This window comes from Elgaria multicarinata, chromosome 2 (genome assembly GCF_023053635.1).
Source record: "Elgaria multicarinata webbii isolate HBS135686 ecotype San Diego chromosome 2, rElgMul1.1.pri, whole genome shotgun sequence".
Lineage (NCBI taxonomy): Eukaryota > Metazoa > Chordata > Lepidosauria > Squamata > Anguidae > Elgaria > Elgaria multicarinata.
In genome coordinates this window covers 23,111,327-23,125,358 of record NC_086172.1, presented here as the reverse complement: position 1 = coordinate 23,125,358, position 14,032 = coordinate 23,111,327, and the positions used below count along the sequence as shown (strand labels likewise).

The 14,032-nt window shown below is 45.2% G+C and overlaps 1 protein-coding gene across 4 annotated transcripts in view; it reads left to right on the top strand.

The window, feature by feature from the left end:
- The window catches only part of NRP2 (neuropilin 2), a 212,830-nt gene that overhangs the window by 137,724 nt on the left and 61,074 nt on the right, over nucleotides 1–14,032 (top strand). The window lies entirely within an intron of this gene.

Sequence of the window (14,032 nt, the reverse complement as noted above, 5' to 3'; positions counted from 1 at the left end):
CTAACTGGGAGAAGAATAGTGATATTGTCCTCTTCACACTTTCCTTTTTTGTACACTTTTCTGGCCACCCCTTCTACGCTTAAAGGATCAGCATCAGGCCCCAGGCAAGAAAGCACGAGAAAGGTTCTTTCTGTTCAGAGAGGTTTTGAAATTTGGCAACTCCCTCCTTCCCCAAAGCAAGGCAGCTGTTTTCAGTCAGTGGACAGGACAGATGCTGTGGTTTAGAGAGGCGCTAAAGGTTCCTCTATATTGAACGTAAAAAGGCTGTGGCTACAGAATAGAGCACTGGGATGGACCGTGCTCTGCAGCGTGGCGTGCCTCTAAGAGGCATGTGGAAAGTGCTCAGGATCGCAATACTAGACAGGCATTAAGTTAGAGGCTCTGATTATCGGGAGAATGAGAAGGAAGAGCAGGCCTTGGCCAACCGCATGTGCGCAGAACTAAAAGAAACAAGGTGGAAACATTGGCATAGCAATAATCATCTGAAAGGTATTTGACTGGTCAAGGCTGCAGAAGGAAGCCCTCCGCCTGCCTATGTCCTCTGCTTTCCACGCCATGTGTGGGTGTACATCTGCGGTTTGAGAGCTCTCTTTTGACATTGGGGATGACTCCTCGAGACACACGCTGCTTCCATTCCAGTTTTTCCAAGATAGTCTTTCAGGCGGAATCATGTTTCCTTTTTTAGCCCCACGCTCCTTGCACCTTTAGCTTCATGGATTGGCCCCCCTGCCATCCCACTGAAAGCTCCCGTTACAAAGCCAGGGACCCCTGTTGGTGATAGCGGAGCCGGGCAGGTCATTCCCTGACATACCCACACCCACCCACCCACACCATCGAGACGCCAGCTGTTATCCTGGGCAGTGGAATATGCATCCTTCAGGCCTCGTGCCACCAGGAGGGATTGCAGACATTTTTTCCCTATGGATTTTCACATGCCTTCCATAGGCAAACGGATTCCTCTGCTAGAGCTTACTGTAGTGTCCTGTAAAATCAGGCTTAGGCTGCAATTCCATACCCATTTTCCTGGGAGTAAGTTCCATTGAAGTCAGTGGGCTTACTTCTGAGTATACATGTACAGCGTTGAGGGGAGAATCCAAAATAAATCCTACTTTAAAAACCCATTGAAATGACTGGGACTTCAGTTAATGATGGCAAATTTAAATCCCATTGATTTTAGTGGGTTTACTCTAAGTAGGGCTCATGTTGGATTTCACCTTCAGAGTTGAACTTTGCTTCCAGCAGAACGCTCTGTGGTCAACCGAGGAAGAATACACCACAAGAGGATTGCATGAATACTTATTAAGCTTATTTATTATGAATGTTGTGGAAGATGAAGCGTACCACAATATTTAAATGTGGTTGTTGTTGCTGTTGTCTTTATTTGGAGATGAGCTGTAACTCACCGCTCCATCACACCGGGGGTTAACACGCTCCCTACCTTTGCTTCTCTGCCCTGTGTTTTCGTTGCTCAGTTACTTCCTTTTTCAAAAGAGGAAGTACACAAGGAGCACGAGGCCCATGGAGTCCGCTGTTCTAATGGCGCTGCTTCTCCTGCACGCAGCAGGAGAGAGCAGCGATTTCGAGTTTAAAAACACATCAGACTTAATGAGGGGTGTGCGTGTATGTCGCGTGAGGAAGGCCAGAGGGGGTGGAAAGGGTGTGGGAGGCAGATGACGTCATGTGAGGGACCTCAGCAAACTCCGTGAGCGCCCAGTAATGAGCATGCAATGAAACGCTCATCGGATGGAGCTTTCAGTGGCAGAACGCCTGCTTTGCCCACAATGGGCCCTCAATCCCTGGCATCTCCAGGTACGGCTGGGAAAAACACATCTGAATCCTCGGGGAGACGCTATCAGGCAGCATAGACAATACTGAGCTAGATGGACCAATATTCTGACTTAGTTAAAGGATTATGTCACAGTAGTAGTAGTAGTAGCAGCATTAGTAGCAATAGTAATAAATACTACTACTACTACTACTAATAACTTTATAAATCATAATTACTATTATTAGTATTAGAATTTATAGAGCACTTCAGAGGGTGCAAAGTGCCTTCACATTCATTATCCCAATAATCTCTACAACAGCCTTGTAAGGTAGGTATTGTTGTTCTCTCTCTGTGTTGCATTGCACGGGGTGTGGTGGGAGGTTAGGAGCAGGGAGAGAGTGGCCTGCATAACACCACCTGGTGAGTTCATGGCTAAGTCAATTTCTTCTTGGTTACACAATCCAGAGTGTCCGGGTTCAGCTGTCATGCTCACAACCTATGAATGGGGGTGTTTGGAGGTTGCTTACAGAAAGTGGAAGTGAGGAGGACTCTGAAGAGCACACTCGCTCGCTCCTGCCTAGGCCCAGCAAATTGTGGGTTAATTCACCCATGATTCACCATTCCATGCAAACTGGGTCAATTGACTTTCTGGCTCCCATTCCTCGCCACTACTCTACCGACATTGCAAGTCTGAACATGAAGATCTCGTTTGTGGTAATGTAGTGGTTTATCATTGGTGACAATGGTAGCGAAACCAGGCACAGGGCTTTCCCTAACTAAACGGGGCCTGTAACATGCCATCCTCCACTTCGTTCTGCCCTCTGGGTTTGGGCATGTAGCCTCTTCCAGCTCACAAGCTATTATTAACGTCTCCTGTCTGGTTTTACATCTCATGTCGCTTCCTCGCACTTACCCTTTCCGGGATGGGTGGGGGCTCGGCGCTTCCTCTGTGCTCTGGGAAAGAGGGGAGGGTGAAGAAGAAGCCCTTCATGTCTGTATAGCAAACATTGGTCTGGCTAAAAAATAATGCAATTGGCTGCATCGTTCAATGGATCCATAGCTTATCATGCATCAAGGTAGTGGAAATAGTTATACTGTGGGGAGTGGGGAGGTGACGCTATTATTATCTGAATCGCACTTACCCATCTGCATAATCCAGACACACGCGAAAGGGGATACAAAGGCTCCTAGCCTGTGCAGGGTCCCCTCGCATTTAGTGTGAACATTACGCAGTAACAGTTGTTAGCCTGATAGCTGGAGGTATTCAGTAGGCTGCAATAACAGGACTCCAGCTAAACTTCGTGGGAGCTGCAGTTGCTGTGCTGTTCAGAAAAATCAAGCTTAATTAAAAGAGATTGAAGCGATGGGCCTGATCATCTTACTGGCTCCCCCAGATTAGATTAAGGGCTTGACTTTGTGCAGGCTTGCAATGTTGTAAGTCTTCATTGATTTGGCGGATAGATGGATTTTTATTTAGAAAATAAAATGGTGGTGACTTGGCAAGTAAATTAACAGGTAATCAAATTGAGGACTTTTCCCCTGTGAGACAAGATGCCCACCTGGTATAAATATTACATTTATTGGTGATTGATTCATTTTTATCCAAACCAAGACTACTGCCGGGTAAGAAGGATGCCATGGGGATAGAAAGGGCACAATTTTAAATGCATGGGCTTTAGCTGGCCCAGCTGTGTATTCATTGTTACATAAGGTATTTCCAGTCAGTCAGGGATTTCATCCTGATTTCGTAACTCAGGAGCTGATCTATGGATCTATTTTAAAGATCAAAGGGAGAGTGGGCAGAGGGATCGGAGTCCTTTTCAGACGCTGCTAAATACATCTTTTGCTCCTTTCTTCTCTGACATGAACATAAAACCTACATTGGTTGGAAGGTATGCTTAAAACGTCTCTCTTCCTCCTTCCATCCTGACTCCTGCATTCACACAGGTGTACAAACTGAACATCAGAGGCTCAAAACCATTTTTATAGTCCTGTATGAAAATATACCCCCCGAAGATGTCACTTAGGCCAGACGCAAAACCCTTGGCCTGAGCAGAAACTCGGCCCACTCATCAAACGCTTCCATCCATCCGCTTTGTAGAGCAAATGTGTTAAAGGCAGACAAATTTTGATTTCATTAATGTCATTTCTGAATAGGTTGAAGCAGGCACGAACAACTCAAGGCAAATCGCTGAAAGTAGCAGTTGGAGATAAAGACCTATAGAATAGGGATAATTTGTTCTCTTTAGAAAAGCGAGGTAGGTTCTGTTGGATGTGGAGGTTTTTTTAATTAAAGGGTGCTGACTTGTAGAAGAACAGAAATATTACTGTTGAATTGACTTTCGTGGGTTACCTGCAACATAACCAATGTCCAGTGAAGAAGAAATACCTAAGGCTCACTGTTGAGATTAGATAATTAATTTAAATGCACCTTATACAATTATTTAGTTTGCACATAATGCTAATCCATGTTTATTGAACCCATTCTTTGTTGTGCTACCCAGGTTTTGTCTGGCAGTTGATCAAACAAATCAGTTTATTCTCTCTTTCCCTGGGTTGTTTCCTTCCTTCTGCCTTTGCCTGCTCTCTCCCTGTATTCCAAATGCCTTTGTCGCACTGTCTTCTTTTTTAACCACTTGCCTGCTGCTCCTGTAGTTTGGATGAACAACCCTTTGATCTGGGTTCATATGTAAGAACAACTCATGGTTTAAACCCAACGATCCAACCCATAGTTTAAACCCAATGCGTTCTCTTTCAGGGTTGTTCATCATTAACAAACCATGGTTTGTTAGCACAGCTGGGTTCGCACAACACAAGAACCCAGAATTCAACAATGCATGGGTAAAATAAACTATGGGTTAGCCTTATGTTAAAAACTGTGCTCTGCTGGAAACGGTCCTATCTGCACTGCTGAGACCATTCTCCTTGGCTGTATTCCTTGGGAACGTGTTGTTATTTTGAGGGGGCAGGGATGCCAGGTTTAAACAGTGTGCCCTAAAAGATAAGCTTCCACTTCACCTCAGGATCTGTTGGCTTCCCAATTCCCACTGTGCTCAGTATTTCCCAGGACACCTCATTAGCAGGAAACAGAGAAATAGATACCTGCAGTAACTGAAAGCCTCTCGTGTTTGCCAGATGATTTGTTTGGCTTTCCAGACGGCAGGTTGGAAGGCTCAGCCCATGATTTACCAAGGTGCAGGCATTGTGCTGTTGCTTGCTGAGCAACACTTAGTCGCACGTTCCTGCTGCTCTAGCTTTGTTGAATCCAGATGCTCTCATAAATCTCCATATGAAGCAGCAGGCAGAAATGCCGGAACCGATTTGCCCTCAGCCCTTGGGGGGGGGGTCACCTTTCTGAACATTTGATGCCAGTTCAGCAGCAGCTCTGTTTGCTTTCTCCTTCCTAAGAACAGACACTTCTGAAAGTATTGATCAGAACTTCCTGTGAAAATCTTTACTTCAAACGGTTTAGTGTCGGAGAGATTTTTATTTCTCCCCTCACTTCAGGTGCCTCCTTTCCTTTAGTGCCAATTGTTATCCTTCCATTAACTGCATCAAAAAATATGTATTACTGGAACGGCTTGGCTGAGGCACGCTGTGTTGGCAGTTAGCTCTGCAGCGGGTCTTGTTTATATGGCCACTAGGCTTTCATTAGATTCCTCCAGCCATTACAGCAACCCACCAATTCAGGCTTAAAATGGCACAGGAGCAGGGAATGCCTGCTGCCTCAACTGTACTCACCTCTCCAAAATATATCATCAAGCTCAGAGGCACGGATCCAGTGATGTGCAGGTGGCAGTTCATGAGGCCCAAAGGCTAAGCTTGTGTACATCAAAGTTTTTGGAACTACCCAAAGAAATCAAAAGTGATCAGCCGCCTTGAGTGCCATTTTCCTTGGAGAAAGGTGGGTTGTAAATTAAATAATTAAGCACTCACATTTAGTGAGACTGTATTGTCGTCTCTCCATCTGTTTCTATTTCTGATTAGGTCTGGCCATCATTACTTTGGGTGCCTTAAACAGCTACTCTGATATAGTTTGATCCTTTCCTCTCTCTGCCACAGATGTCTTCCCATTTTCAGATAGATCCCACGTACCTCTCGTTTCACCTAACTGAGCTTTCAAACTTAGGCCATAGCTGGATGGGGCGATATCCCAGTGTTCGCCCCAGGATCGTCCCTGTGTATTCACATGATGCACAGGGCATCCCAGGAGCAGGGAGGGATGATCCCTCCCTTGGCCTGGGATATTGCCCTGCAGTTGTAGCCTGCTCTGGCTGATCCTGAGACCGTGGAACGTGTGGCCTGGTGTCGTGGTTTGTCCTAGCTCTTCACGAGTAACCGCAAGGAGCTGGGAGTTGGGCATGGGGCACAGAGTTCCTCAGGAGCTCTGTGCCCATCGGGGGTGGGGTGGGGGTAGCGGGGAAAAGTAGTTTTTTTTAAAAAAATACTTACAATTTCTGCACGAGCACTCGTGCGCTCTGGCCCCTTTAACAAAAAAAAAAAAAACCCAAAATGGCGTGCGCGACGTTGCACGCTGCGTGTGAACTAGGGCGACGATCTCGTGATCAAAAAATTGTGAGTTCGCCTCCCTCCAACCCCCCTCGTCTAGCTGAGGCCTTAGGTACAAGGCAACTGTACTTTTAACAGTTGCGTGATAAGGAGAATTTCGATTCTAGCACCCTTCTGATTACACCCAGCAATGCATTTGGAGAAGATCATGTTTCTCTGCACCATGCCAACTAGGGAACCTGTGTATTTCCCACCAAGGCAGGAGGCAGATTAGAGTTACAATATTTTCTGAATATTCTCTATATACGACTTGTGTACGTCTACCAGCTACACGTGGTGAGAGAGGAGGACAGTGTGCACTTGATTATGTCTGGGCTTGCAGGATATACACATACATTTGCATAGGGCCTACCTGAATAAAGTCCCAACACCTGCAGGCCCCAATGTTGTTAATCCTAACTTAGCCTTGCATGATAAGGACTCCTTTCATCTAAGGAGGCTTTTTATTCAATTGAGGATTCCACTGATGGAAGAAGGGGAAGGATTCCTCCTCCCCTGAACACACATTGTTCCATAGGGTTCCTCAACCTTCCAAAGCACATTTTTAGAAAGCAGAGGGAGCTGTGGGGGGAATTGGCAAACGTCTCCTCCCACCATCTTCTGTGGGTGGGAGCATCCTTGAGCAAAATTTCAGGAGGTTCTCCCACCGGCTGGAGCAAAGTCTGGATCCAAGCCATGGCTTCTACAAAGAAAACCCTTTCTCTAGAGAATGTAAGATGTCCTTGGAGTCCATTTTACATGGCTGCTTTGATCTCATGTAAGTGTTTCTCTCCTTTTGGTCATATTGGCAAGGAAGTCAGTGGAGTGATGGAGTGTCTGGACAATTTTCACTTGATTCCCTTGATGCAGTTCCTCCAAATCCAGTGACATGTTGATTACATGTTTTTAATGAAGAGGGCTACATTATGATACTAGATGCGTGGCAGAATTTTTGATGCCAGTGTGACATTCGAGTGCCTGACACCTATTAATTTCAATGGAAGATAAGTGCCTAAGAACAATTTTGCCTTTGAAATGCCTACTTGGAAACTGAGCTCTTCTCAGTCTGCGTGTCACTCACTTTTGAAGGCAGGGAATTACGAAGAGTAACTCGAGTCAAAGGCTACCATGAGCTCTCCAGCTTTTTGAAGTAGGTACAACTATGAAGCATCATTCTTGATGTAAGTTCAGCCCAGATAAAGTAAGTTTGGGGCCACATTTGGAAAGATTTAGGGAGAGCATGTGGATGACTAACGGTGCAGTCCCATGCTGGCTGGGGCACGCTGGAGTTATGGGATGTTTTTCTGTCCGGACATGCATAGGATTGAGCCCTAAATGCCTCACCACATGGTGATTATTTTCTGTTCTCCCCACGTGGTGGGATTCAGGTCTGTTTTGCTGACAGGTTGATAAATTTGTATAGACTATGTATTGCACACTTTTACATGTCCCCTGTTTGCTCCAACATATGAGGCATTAATTGCAGAAGGAAATGAAATCCATGCTGTTAAGAAAATTGTTTGTCTGAAATTCACCCAGAGATGAGCAGAATAAATAGATAAATCAGGTCAATGGAGACGCCATAGCAAGATGTGCACATGAAAGATGGTTTGAAGGAGTAATATTCGGCCTAGAAAATGAAAAGATGGAAAGTTACAGCAACAATACTTACATATGTTTTTTTAAACCTGACACAGTTGCCATGTCTTGGAATCTGGCCACTGTTCTATAGACAGTTCTATGCATTTAAATATAAGGACATTTTAAAAATACTTCCTTAGCAATGGCATTGAGTTGAAGACCAAACCTTCCAAGGTTTAATACTGGCCAGTTGGCAACACTGAAAGAAGCCAGAGCGTAATTGTCCTGCTTTGGGACCAAGGATAGTTCCAGACACAATGGCCGCAATCCAACAAAGATTTGGGTGCACTTAATCCGATTGATTTCAACAGGCTTAAGCATACCTGGATTGCATTCAATGCCTGTATAAGGTACAGGAAGGTCAATAATGGGAATAAGTGTATAATTGTATTAGCAATTTTGGTAATGCAAGCAACCACCTAGGAAAACTGTGGAATCCTCACTCCATTTTGAGTGAATTCTCACCAAGTTGATAAGCTTTCTGTTTTGTACCACTTCAGATTAAAATGGCATTTTAAGATTAAATTCTCCTCAATACCAAATACATAATATATAGTACTACTACTACTAGTAAATAAATAAATAAATCCCTGCATGTGGCAAACAAATATGTAAAGGTAAAGCCTAGGCTAGGACCCTTTCCATGTGGAGGGAATTTTATTCAGACAGAGGAGCATTCATTCATGTGAGTCTTCACACATGAAGTATTGCCCTGACATGGGTTTACCACTAGACTCTGAAAAGGGGTGACAACTGACAACTGAGAGTGATAGATTACGCCCAGACAATTTGCCCTTTGCCCAACATCTTGAACTATGGCTTAAATTCAACACCACATAAGTAGATCTTTGCTTGTGGGACAGGACTTCCCAATCCTCTACTCCTTCCTGCAAACCCCGCCCCCCCGGCACACCCCCAAATTTGCTTGGGACAGTCCCTCAATCCTCCCAAGTAGAACGAGGGAGGGGGGCAGCAAGGAGAAGAAAACCCTTCCAGTGGTGGCTTCCATTCCTCTGGCAGAAGGACATTATTGGATTCAAACTATTTGGGCACTTTATCTGATTTTTGTAAACTGCTCTGGAAATTCTGCTGAAGGGCAGTATACATACATTTGAAATAAAATTCATACATAAACTGGATGACACTTGAGTTCCTGTTTTTCCTTTAGTAAGACTGACTTGTTTGTCATCTTTTGGGTCTAATTAAATCAGCCCCAAGCAACCCCCCTGTGTTTGAGCCATCCTATTCTACTCAGACTAACATGAGCTGCCCAGGTCTCATATAGCTTCATCCCACGTACCCGTTTCCCTCGAATTATCCCCATAGCGTAAAGCTGTCGTCGTTGTTGTTAGCTAAATCAAACCGTGGGTGGCAGCGCTCCTAAGAGCCTTTGCACACCAGGAAAAAAATCATAAAAAATCAACGGATGACCCAATCCGAATCAAACTTGGTATGCTTAAACCCCTCCTTCAATCAATCACTTTATTACAGTCCGAGACCAGCACAACATTAATCCAGCAACAACAACCATACAAAGTAGTACAGATCCTTAGTTCCCATCTCCCAGAGATTTAACAGTCCTCTGAGGTTAATAGGTTTTGATGTGTCCTCATAGCCAAGTGGCAGAATTTAGCAACCTTATAGGTAACTGAGGGGTTTCTATAGGCAAGGAGGAACTTGGTATAAAATTCTTCGGTGTTACCTGGAAAGTCCTGTAGTAGAGGATGGATTAAGCCTGACCAGGCCTCTGAGTAGAACAAGCAGTGTAAAAGCACATGAGAAGATCTCTCTCTCTCACCTGAATCACATGGGCATAACCTTTGGGGGACTGGAATTCCTTGATGTCTGCCTTCTGTGAACTTGGAAGAGAGAGCATTATAGCGAGCCCTAGTAAACGCCCACCTGTATTTATTTGGCTGTATTTGGCTAAACCCCTCCTTAATATCTATTACTGTGCCAGTGTTGATGTCTTTATCTTTAAAGCTTTTGCAGATGTAAGCATTTGTTTAATTTGTACTTTAAACATGTCAAATCCTCCTCCTGCACCCCCAGTGGCCGCTCGGGGAACAACAAAAGATTTGCTCCTAAAGGGGTAGTAAAATAGGTTGGTTCTTTTGGCTAAAAAGCACAATTAAAGCAGGATGCCTGGGAGTACTTCACAATAAAAGCAGATTATAAACTGGAAAACTTCGGAGTCCTTTGCACGCCATTCGCAGTGATTGCACAGTATAACCCTGTTGTGATGACGCTATTATCCACTCCATTTCTTTCTGGAGCCCTTTTCCATGGGGATGGCAAGGAAGTAGGCATGTGCTGTGAAAAGCTCAGAAGCTTTTCCATGCCACGTTTGGGTGCAACTCACGTGGCCCACCCCCCACATTTGAAAATCCAAAAGATCCACCGCCCAGATTTGCTGCATACTAGGCCGAGAGGCTTTGGCAGGGCGTATCACCGTTGTTTATGTTTAAAACGTGGGCAGACTTCGCAAACTCCAACCACATCCAGCCAATCCATATCTCACCACTTAAATATGGTTGTTCCGATCTCCTCAGAGAATTGTCAAAAAAGAGAAAGAAAGAAAAAAAAAAGGAAGCACCTGCCAGAACTTTGGGTTCGTTTGTTTTTTAATAGCTGCACAACAGGCAGTATTTCAACAGGCCAAGCGCTCCCCGTTGTTGTATCTCTGCCTTGGGAAGGGTGGGGGAGGGCCTGTCAGGAGGAGAGAGAAAAAATGCAACTCGACTCCTGCCACACTTTCCTAATGCCATAGCAAAATGCGGGATAGAATTTTGCCTTCATCTAAAAATAACCCCCCTTGCCCTAAACACCTGCTTCAGGTATTTGAATGAGCTTTGCGGGGTTCACGGACGGCACCAACTTCATCCCACGGTTTGTGCTTAAGGGCCAATCATCTGCGATTTGAAGAAGGGGAAAGGAAAAGAGAACGTGAAAAGGTGCTGAACACCATTTCGCTTCGTGTATCATCAACTAAATTGCCAGCTAGGCTCTGATTGCTGAGTATTTACTGCTGCTGATGGGGGCCATGGGCTGGGGGTGGGGGGTGGATGGACACACACAAGAGGACCCCCCCCCACACACACACAGTTTGCCTTCCCAGTTCTAAGATGAGTCTGAAATGCTGGCCAGTGGCAGGTTGGTGGGGAACAGCTTCTGACTTGCAAGCTGAGCAAATCTGAGACGGAATAAATATGAGCCCTCCCCACCCAGCTACCCAATAATGTCATGATTACAGAGTCAATCTTTCTCTGCCGATTACAGCACTTTCACTTGTCCTAATTATGTCAGTCTTGTGCCTTAAGCTTTTCAGGGTCTTAATCAGCAGACTTCCATGCTTATGACTGCTGGTGAAATAGACATCCTCCTTACTGATCTGTCTCGGTGACGTGCTGTCTTTCTATCCATCCAGTGGATATTCCTCTTCTTGAGTCTCTCTGTATTGTCTTGTGTTACGTAGCACAGACATCTGTCTCAGTTTCTCCCAACTGTTATTACCTGGCTTCTGTTGACGTAGTGGCCTATTTTCTCAGAACATCATAATTTTCTAAAATCCAAAACTGGGCTGTACAAATTTCCCAAATGAAGCTTTTCCCAGTGTGTAGGCGCAGTGATGGGAAAAGCTTCAGAAGCTACATTTCTGCTTGTTGTGCAGCTGTTAAAGGGTCAGGAGCCTTGTAATTAAAAAGTTGGTAACCCAATGGCAACGTAAGTAATCCCTTCTTTAGGCATTGATGTAGGCACCCTTCCAGGATCTGGATTTCAATCGCCAGGTCCTTCAAGTCTTGCTACACCTCTGTCTAAACAAGGAATTGGTTACATTGTAATACGGTTGCCAACTCTTTAACAACAGTTGTAATGAGATTGCCAACTTCTTGGCTGCAGGAAGCTATTGGGGGAGGCTTGAAGCAGCCCTGTTGTCAGGCAAGAAGGTTAGAAGCCAATCATGCTAATTTGCAAGATGGCAACCCATCCCTAAATCTTGGTGTGGAGCATCCAGTACAGCTGCTGGAGGCAGCATGTTACCAGGCTGGACAGAGAATGGGACCAGGTGCAAAAGTAGATAAGCCTTCTGTACTGTTCATAATTGCACAGAAGAGAGAATCCCTGCGTGATCCATTTCCCACATTAAAAAACCCTCATTTACACAACTTTTAAAGATATGGGTACTGTTCTCTGCTTTGCATCTAAGGCTATAGCTAGACAGGGCTTTATCCTGGGGCAAACCCCGGGATCGTCCCTGTGCGTCCACATGACACACAGGGGATCCCGGGATCAGGGAGGGATGATCTCTCCCTTGCCCCGGGATACAGCTCTTGCCTTTGGCCCCGATTTCCCCGCGGTCTCTGTGGAACGTGTGGCCAGCTGCCGCGGGTTGACCTAGCTCCAAGCGATTACTCGCGAAGAGCCGGGAACCGTGCACGGGGCACAGCGCTCCTCAGGAGCACTGCGCCCATCGGGGGTAGAGTGGGGGGGGGAGCGGGGAAAATAATTTAAATTTTAAAAAGGACTTAGCTTTAGAGCATGAGCGTTCGTTCTCTGTCGGTCCTTTAAAACATAAAAAATGGCGGACGCGACGCCTCTCCTGCTGAGGTCGCCACGTGTCACGTGTAGACAGAGAAGGGATCTCGCGATAAACACAACGCGAGGTCTTCCCTCCTCCATCGCAGGATAGCAGATAGGTCTAGCTAAGGCCTAAGTCTTTACAGAGAGGAGCTTAGGGACATATTGAGGCTGAAGGGAAACTGGAGGTAGTGCGTTTTGGTAGGGTTCAGGAACAGAGAAGAAGGCAGCAGGTCCCTGGCCCCAAGGAGGCTGTGGCTGGCAACCTGCCCAAGTGGCATATTTCATTTTGACCTGGCTCTCTGCGTTTTTGTAGCATGTTAAATATTTTGGCCAAGTGCCCTGAGACTACCTTCCTGTTTTCTGTAGCTGTGGTCCTATTGCTGCACCTCAATGATGAAATCTGTAATATTTGGTTTCTCAGTGATCTATTGCTGCTTGTTTTCCTGCTTTGTGTGTGCTTTTTGAACCATTCTTCATTTGCAGCACATCCATGCCACTTCCTCCTCCTCCTCCCCCCTTTGTGTTGGTTTGTTCTTTGCCTTTTGAGGACAAGCTTACTGCTTTTATTTTTTATTTTTAGTCCAATGTGCTCCCCTTTAAACACTACTGACTTAGCTGTGGTTTGCAAAATACGGACAAAGATAGATGGCAGACTTTTCAAGATATCTTTGTAAGGGACCGTGAAATATGCAGGCATGTGCAAAGTTACAAGTAGATCTTGAATAAGTGGACATTTGGGAATGGATCAAGATGTGGACAACCAGATTGCATTGTTAAGAAATTATTTTAAACATCCAAATAAAAAAATGAGATAAATGAGGTGAAACAATTGTCAGGATGGCAGGAGTGGTGAAAACAAGAGAGGGTTGATATCTTTGGAGGGTGACATGGTACTTTTGATAGTTTCTTTATGTACTAAAATCTAATTGTATTTATTTATTTATTGAAGTTGTAGGCTACTTTTCAGCCACAAATGTCCAAAGTGGCATACAGACAACACTAAAATACAATTAGTATAATACAGCCTACAAGAAACCATGGGTTAACTGTTGGGTTGCTTAGCCCTTAAACCATCCGGTACTTTGGGTTCACATGTCACACTCAACAACCTATGAATGGGCTTGCTCCCTACCACTCATCCCCAATCACTCCTGGCTTGTTTAACCCCAAACCAGGTCTCTACCTTCACCAGGAAGGCCCTGTCCCAGTTATCTGCCAGCCACACATCAGATGCTGGTGGAACACAGAACAGAGCCTCTCTAGGAGTTCTTCGAAGGAGGATGCATCATGTGGAAGCCGACTGCCCTCCCAGTATCATAGAGCCAAACAGTTAGTGCTGAAAGCTAGAAGTAGAGCTATAACAAGGCAGGAGGACACACTTGCTGCAGACTGTATGACCTGCTAGAGCAAATATCATGAAAGTTGGCAGTGCAGACATACTCTAATGTACCTCCACAAACGTGAGGACTGGAAACTTTCTTTAGAAATGCTTTA